Genomic DNA, 9,119 nt, shown 5'->3' on the forward strand with positions numbered 1-9,119 from the left:
CAGGCATAGGTGAATTCTTTGAACCACCTCCCTAGTGTACTTAATGTGTCAGTGTTGTCAGGTAGAGTTACTCATAATAATCGTACTACTCTTGGCCCCACACTGGGGAAGCTGCTGTTAGCTATTACAATAATACAAAACAGATAATAGACTGTGGTGTCTCTGCCCATTACCCTGCCTGAATTAACTGTCCCATCTGAATAATTGATTTTTGCATGCTTACATATTTCAAGCAGTCACTAAGCTCTTGATACTTCTGTTCCCTCTTCAGCCTCCATCCTTGACAGTCTCTCATTTTTTGACAATATGCTCATCCAGATTGTGGATCACATTATCAACATCCACCTGGATTCTTTGAACCCTTAATTTTAAACTCAAACCACTGCCCTCTGGTATCTAGGGTACATTCAAAATTATGTTCCACTGAGGTCGAAATTGTATAGTTTGAAAATGCATAGAGGTTTTAAAGCATGGCAACCAAAAGTGCATTAAAGAATAAATAGCAAGTTGATTTTTACCTCTCATATTAACCTAACTGAATGAATCAGGATTTTCCATTTACTTTCTTGAAAATAATTGAAACTCAATCAGTTATCTTTTTGGAATCCAAGGAAAGACAACAGTAAGGTCATAAATATCCTGAAAAAAACAATAAACTATAATTATTCCAAATTTAGAAAGGGATTATATTTTTTTAGAGAATTATTTATTTATGCATACAGCACTGGGGTACAGGTCAGTGGTCCAGGAGCAGTGAGCTGATTTACCAGAGGCAGAGCAGGGTGGGGGTAGAACAGGCAGATCGACAAAATACACTGCTGAGGGGAGCAGCGGGCAGGTCAGGAGAGGTCTGCTGAGCCATGTGGTCACCTTCGGGGCCTGGGGATCAAACTCACACTGAAGAGGCTGCGGCTAATTTGCAGTACTGTGTCCTAACCTGTTGTGCCACCAAGGAGGGCCAAGATTTTTCCTTTTTAAGCCAGTACAGCTGGCTGGATTAGCCCTCAGTTTTCTTATGATTGCAAGATGCTTTTAGCAACAGGCATTAGGAAATTTGGGGGGAGAGGGCGGAAATAGAGGTTTATGACTTACAGAACCTGAAAATTACAGAGCATACCTGAGCCATAGTGAAGTTGCAGGAGGGATTAGGGAATGATATGCAGGGCCCAGGGTTGCTGCCTTGATTAGGGTTAGGGTAAATTCTAGGATATCCAGTTTACTCTTTTTAATGAATTCAAGGCTGACAAGTGGGAACTTAAAGAGTGGAAAGAGACACAAAAGAAGGGGGAAAAGAAGCAAGACATAAGAAAGTCCCATCTGACCAGGTATCTAAATTAACCTAGATCTATAAAACAAAAGGAGCTTTTGTGGTGGGAGACAACTTGCCTCTTTTAGTCAAGTGACTGACCTTGAGCTTGAGTTGTCTTCTATAAAGTGGCTGTCCCTTTGATACAAAAGCCTTGGTAATCAAAGTGTAAGTGCAAATGCTTACAATATATGCAACTTCTGAACAGAATACTTTGGTATATACCCTAATTTAGGGTGAGAAAGAACTAGCAAGATTCAAACTCTTCTTCATAGACTTGTTATTCTTGTGGTATAGATAATTGAGCAAATTTGTTGATTTTGCAGTGAATAAGGGTTTTTACTGCGAAGCAAAGCAGATACAAATACAGAAAACATTGTAGGATTGCCTTGCAATTGAAGGCTTGATTTTATAATTCATACCATATCATATTAAATCCTTTCATATCACAGTCCCATTTGTTCAAAAGGTCTGGAGTTAGTAATACACCAGTAATAGTTATCTATTGCCCAGATCTAGGCTTCTAAATTCTATTTGCCACAAGAGAAATCGAGGTGAGTCAGGGAAATAAAAAAAAAAAAAAAAGAATCTGGAATATCTTACAGTGTCAAGGGAATAATATTGAAAAAAAAAAAAGACAGGGACAGATATGAAGAAGGCAAAGAAGCAAGTTTATAGAGTTCTCATTGACCAACTCTGAACTCTGAAACAGCTTAATACCAGATTAAATAAGGAAGTAATGGAGCATAACCTAATTATTCAAATAGGAATCATTAATCCATAGTGAGGGTTGATAAATAGATGAATAGATAGATGGATAGATAGATGAATAGATAGATGGTTGATAAATAGATGGATAGATAGATTACACATAGGTAGATAGGTAGGTAGATAGGTAGATGGATAGGAAGAAAATTACAATAAGCCTGGTAAATGTGGAAAGAGCAGTAGGATTAGAAAATCATTATTTTGAAAACAGCATAGTTAAGAATGACTTAAACAAGATGCATCAAAGGATGCTAAGTCAAGGGATAAAATAACAGTGAACACAAGATATTTACATGGTTAATAAATATAACCTTCAAATTGTTATTTGAAAGAAAAAAATAGTAGCCATATAATGAACAACTGTACAATACCTTGACCAGGTAATCAAAATAATATCATTAATGTGGATTTATGGATATAATACCACTAAAAGGATAACTTTTTTATGATATTTCAGCCAGGCATGTCTATTCTAAATCTAATAATTAATAAATATAAAATACATCTAAACTAGGAATATGAAATAGGCCAATGTTAAGAAAGTTACTATTTTAAGATCAAGGAAGTTTCCGACTTAAAAATAAACAAGTAAATGTAACATGACGGACTTGATATTCACTCAGTGTTAGAAAATAAAAAAAGTTGCTATTGGTAACATTCTGTTGAAGTTAAATTTCCTAAATGTGATCACTATACTTGGATTACACAAGAGAACATCTTTTTTCTTAAGATATATGCATTAATTGTTCAATGTTAAAAGGAGTAAGGGACCTAATATATGCAACCAGCTCAAGTGGCTTATAAAAATAAATAATATACTTAAATATGAGTGTATACACATATTCAAATCCTATATGAGAGAGAGGTAATCTAGCAAATGTCCTAAATAAAATGTTGAAAATTTAAAAATCAGCACATCTAGGAAATGAATAAGAGTTTTCTGAATACAATTCTTACAGCAGTTTGGTAATTATAAAAATTAAAAATCGGCCCTCCCTGGTGGCGCAGCGGGTTAAAGCACAGCACTGAGAATCTGAAGCCACTTCCGCATGAGTTCAATCCCCACCTGCCTCGGAGGTGACCACATGGCGTGGCAGACCTCTCCTGACCCGCCCGCTGCTCCCCTCAGCAGTGTACTTCGTCGATCTGCCTGTTCTGCTCCCCACTCTGTCTCTGGTGAAGCCTCTCACCGCCCCTGAGCCTCTGGCCTGTACCCCAGTTCTGTATGCACAAATAAATAAATTTAAAAAAAAATTAAAAATCAGAAATCTTGATTTAAATGTTATTAACAAGTATATAGGAAAGAACATAGCATTTAATATAGCAAACAATACCATGATAATAATAATAAAACAAAACTATATGGTATCAAGTGATAGAGTAATTGGGACATAGGATACAGTAAATTCTTTCTCTTTCATATCAGGGATTTAATACATGAGTATATAAAGACAGAGTGATGCCAATCTATTTGTTGGAGTGGAGGTGATACAGATCAGACAAAATACTCAAAATTAGTAGAAAAGGATGCTGTGGAGAGAGGGTAGGAGAGATTCTCACTTTAAAATAAGTAAGTCATTGGCAATACACATGAGCACACTTCTTAAATAGAAGTTATTTAACCATATGGTACATCCAGAGTCTGCAGGCACTTAGCATCAGAGAATAGATGCAGATAATGGTAAATGACCAATGGCAACTAAGTAACAAACAATGAAAAGTTAAAAAGCAGCTGAGATTGAACAGAAGAGATGGAAGATACATAAAGATATTTCTTTAAAAGATTTATTTATTTATGCACACAAGAACTGGGGTACAGGCCAGAGGTATGGAGAAATGAGAGGATCCTCTGAAGAGAATGAGGACCAGATCAGGTAGATCGACCGAAATATAATGCTGAGGGGAACAACAGAAATTTTAAAAACCTGAAGCACCTGAATGTTCAGTTTATGCTGAATTTCCATTCCCCTTTCCTTTGATCAGAGTGGATTCTGACTAAAACAGTTCTGCAGAACTAGAAAGTTCCCTGGAAGCAAAGATTGGGGAATAGCCTGGCTTAGTACAATGCAGGAAATGAATCCAGTAGAGTATTTAGTAAGGCTTTGTCTAAATAAACTTTATTTTAGAATAATTTTAGATTTACTGAAAGTACAGAGAATTCCCATTAACACATACCTTTTCTCCTATAATGAACATATTAGCCACAATTAATGAACAAATATTAATATACTAATATTTGTTTTGTATTCAGTGTTACCTGCCATGATTTCATCTTATTTTAAAATTCAGTTCAGTCTTTTAATCTCTACTGAGGTCTTCATATTTCATATTACATAGAAACTTTCTCCAGCTATCAGTGATAACACATATACTTGGAGCCCTATGACCAGCCTCTGTTCCCTAAATGAACGAACTAGATGGTTAATACTGCTCTGCTACAAGGTAAGAGTTCCTCACTCAAACTTATTGGAAGAGGAGTAAAACTTCTGCAAAGTGCATTTTAAGAATTAGCACTTCTCACTTACTAAAAGAAACCAGTGAGTCCTCTAAAAATAAGAAAAAGGAGTATTTTGCATCTGAAAACATGATTTGGAGTGAAAATTTTGCTGGTCCAGGCTATTAATAGTCTTCTTGTTCCCCCTCTGGGCACACTTTATTTGGTATCACAAAGCCTTCATCTCCAGCATAAAGTTTGCCCACAGGGGCTCTTCCTGGTGGCTCAACCAGTTAAAGTGCATCATTATGAAGGTCTCCGAAGCCACTACAGCACAAATTCAATCCTGGGGCAGGGAGCTGACCCACACGGCCTGCAGACTTCTGACCTGCCAGCAGCTCCCCTCAGCAGTGTCCTTTGTCAATCTGCATACTCTGCTTCCCACTCTGTCTCTGGTGAACCCTCTCACCCACCACACCTCTGGCCTGTACTCCACTTCTGTAAGCATAAACAAATAAATCTTTAAAAAAAAAGAAAAGAAAAAGAATGCACAGCCCCCTGCAGTACTGGGTTGTGTTCCGTCTTGTTTTCTTGATAAATCAATTCAGTGTTCCTTAGGTCTTCCTAAGTAGAAATACCTCTTTCTCTAAATCATCAACACTAAGTCAATACCTTGACCTACTGCATCAACTAGTCTGTTTCATCATCCCCATTGCCCACAACATGGTTCTTTCTCACCACACACAGGTCAGCCCTAGGCATGTGAGTAGTTCTGAATGTTGCAGTAGACCTCTGTGGAGCTGCACTGCTCAGAGCTGGAGCAGGGAGGAGGCCATTGCAGTTTCTTGTTTTGTCTGGCAGCTATAGGCTCATAGTCTTCTCCATCATAGTTTGCATCAAAAAACTTCTTGAAACACTGAATGAATTCAAAATTCAAAGTGAACTTACATAATTTGTGCCACAGCATTAGAAGCATCCGTTTCTCCAATGAGCCTTAACTCCTTGAAAACCTAGTTCCTTAGTTCCTTAGAAATTTTCCTTTTACTTGTTTTTCCATAGGAAGTATTTTGTCAGCACTTACCTTCTTAAAACCTGCTTGTAGTATGTGAAGTTCTAGATAAATCCGTGTTCTCCTTTTGCTTGGACTTTCATTTTATCCAAACCAGTGGAGCCAGGGAATAACATGTCCAGTAACTGAAAATAGGCATCTCCTGAGCATAACGATTCATCTCTGTCAAGATTCTTCCATTCAGGCCCGCAGGTCATGTCAATTTAGGTTATCACTGGTGGCTGATGTTAAGGGTAAAGTATCAAATAAACTATTTGAATTTCTACTATGTAGGATATTTGTCTCTTCTCATTTGTTTGCTTATTCTGTCATTTACATCGCTGTGGACTCATGGATCTTAATTTTCAGTCTTTACACAAACTACTCACTTTTTGTTGTTCAAATCCATTTGATCATAGGGAACTCCTTAAGTTGACAACTCCTTAAGTTGATACACTCCCATCATTTATTCAGTGTGTGTGTGTGTGTGTGTGTGTGTGTGTGTGTGTTTTGAACCACTTCTTCACTTGCTGGCATTACAAAGTTCTCCAGGCTCACCTTATATACGCCGTGCCATAGTATTAGAAGCATCCATTTCTCGGAGACTTAGTTCCTTTAAGTGGTCCAGAAACCAAGATAGGATACCAACCATGCTTGTTGCTACTGGATGTTTTTGCTTCTCTGCCATCTCAGTTAATAGACAGAGGAGATATATGAGTATATATTTATCTTTATGTATACAATGTATACACATGTAAAAATAATTGCGTATGTATAAATTTGAATCTATAGAAAGCTAAAAATGAGTTTATGCTATTGTTTCCACTCTGACTTTTCAGTGTTCTACTCTCCAAAGACCAAGACTCTTTGACTTGTTTTTTCCTAAACTCCTCATTGTTCCTCTCCATAGTTGCCTCCATTTTCCTAAGAAAGGTTTTTTTTCCACTGTCCTGTTTCACTGTAGGAGTATATGAGTGGGTCATGTAAGCAGTTGAGTTTTTCCAAGAAATAACTTCACCAGAATTTTCAGTGACAGGCAAATATCGGTTGATGAGATGCCCATCCCCTGCTTGTGGTGGCTCAGACATGGCACAAAAAGACATGATTGCTTATAGCCTGAAGAATAAAGAAAACACTTGTTGCTACCCAGCAGAGGAAGGGCACTAAACTCCCTGGCAAAATCCCTGGATAAAGTATCTACAGAGAAGGAAAGAATTCCAAAGAGATCAACTAAACTTATCCTTGCTATTCCTCCTGACTGCAGTACTGAATTTAAGGGGGACAATATATATGAACAGAGATTGACTATACTTGATCCAACAGGTTCTGTATATGAAGACAGTATGTTTTTCTTTGGATATCACTTTCATTTGATTACATATTTAAGTTGCCAAAGGTAACGTTTAACACCAGACTCTTAACACCACAACACATCAACAATCAAGGAATCATCTGTCTGGACATTCTTACAGATAACTGAAGTCCCAGGTGCTCTGATTGTTTCGAAGATCTTGCTGACCATTTGCTATCTTAGACAGACTGCAACCCTGTGTTTCGTCTTGTTGGAAGTATAGCTGCTCAATATTTGACCAACAGAACAGAACATGACAAGAGATAAGCAACACAATTCACATAATTTTCATGCAGTGTGAAGGAGCAGAAGTATCTTCTCGCTGTGCTGAAATCCTTTTAACCTTCACAATATGGACTTCTGTGTACATGGTATACTAATACTGCCTTTTGCTTTTCATTCTTAAGAGTTGGGGAGATGCCCCACAAGGATAAATACTATCAAAATGGAGATTCTTAGATACTGGTTAATTAGGGTTAAAAAACCAACTTGCAAGTCTTGCTTATTTGGAATATTAATCTATATTTTGTGGTCTACTAACAAATACTAGTTTTACAGTCTATATAGTGCATTTTAGTTGTACTCATTACCTTTATTTTGACATATTACATGTAAAATTACATTTAAGTCTTCATAGATAACTAGGAATCAGGTCATGTTTACTTTGTCAGTTTGTACTAAGAGGATTCTCTATTATTCTTTGTAGTTCAGAATACCTAATGTATCACCTCAAATGCAATAAATATGCTCTTGAGGCAAAAGAAAAAAAATATCCTACGGGTTTTTATAATAGCTTCAGAAAATAATCTGGGATTATTATTATTATTTTTATTCTCATTATTATTATTATTATTTTCTAATCCTTGCTTCTTTATATATTTATAAAATATATAAATGAGAACTGACCTACCTACATTACATGGGTATCTATGCGCGCACAATATCTAGCACACAGTAGTAACCTAGTGACTATTTCTGAATAAATATCATTCCAAATTTATCATAGTCAAAATAAATCATACATAGTCTCATTATGAAATTTTTCTGATCTCCCTATTTTCTTTAGAAAATATGGTAAGGAACCTGAAATCATGAAATTCTATAGCTGTTCTACCAGCATTTTTAATATAGCACATTCACTTACTAATTGGCTCTATAGTCCCACTAGCTCAGAGGGGATTCTGTATGTACATAATGAATATTTCATCATGTCTTTACCTCTACATTGAAAGTGTGAACAATTTTTAATAAATTTCCTCTTTATAAAATGCTGCAAAAAATTCAAATAAGGAAAATATATATTTTTATATTCATAATAAAAAGATTCATAAATTTTATTTTCTACAATTTGCTCCTATAGGCAAACAAGGTCAATCTTATAATTTTCATAAATGTAATTTTGCAAATTTCATAAAAGCTAAAACTCATTTTACTTAATGTAATGAACAGGTGATGGTAACATGCATAATGCAATTTTCACAAATGAAGGTAAATGTAAGTTCATATTTCTGTATTCAAGAAAAATATGAACTAACTCAATAAAGATGAGTGATATTAACCTTAAGGAGTTAATCATCAGAGTGAATGAGGGAAAATAGTATAATTAGCAATATATGAAGGTAGTCATTAAGGTGAACCAAGGCACATAATATAGTTTGCAATATAATGTAAACAAAAGCCAAAGTTCCCATAGCAACACAAACTTTTCTCCAATGCACACGACAGTATTTTAGGCCAGTGCAAGCTCTAAATTTATAGTTTCTTAGGAATATGTGTAATAAGACTATGTCAGTATGATTCTGAAAACAATAACATTCAGATACAGATGTGCAAATGTCACGCAGTTTATACATTTGATGTCCCCCTAAAATTATGCTGGATTTCAGGTAAATGCCATGATAGTACATGTATCTCATTTGTTGCAATGTGTGTAAGCACCTTTATTAGTTAAAGTGGTATGAATGTTTCAGATGGGTGATAACTACAGTTATTTGTATTTTACAGTAGAGATAAACATGTAAGGTCACAGCAATAACAAATTAGTAAGATAGCAGTTATTCAGCCTGCCATCTTTAAGTGAAATACTGTGGGAAATTTCATGTGTTTTATTTCATAGTCACATACTTACTTCATCTCCATAAAAATCCTAATTCAATTTTATTAATAATCAGCAATCAAGTGTTCATAATTTTCTGGATAATTCTAGTGGCTC

At 35.8% G+C, this 9,119-nt stretch overlaps 1 pseudogene; it reads left to right on the forward strand.

Annotated features, from left to right (window-relative positions):
- The first annotated feature begins 3,910 nt into the window (after window positions 1–3,910).
- On the forward strand, window positions 3,911–7,174 carry LOC101637839 (annotated as a pseudogene).
- Window positions 7,175–9,119: the final 1,945 nt, after the last annotated feature.

This window comes from Condylura cristata, unplaced genomic scaffold, assembly GCF_000260355.1.
Source record: "Condylura cristata isolate star-nosed mole 26May11 unplaced genomic scaffold, ConCri1.0 scaffold00013, whole genome shotgun sequence".
In the NCBI taxonomy this organism is placed as follows: domain Eukaryota; kingdom Metazoa; phylum Chordata; class Mammalia; order Eulipotyphla; family Talpidae; genus Condylura; species Condylura cristata.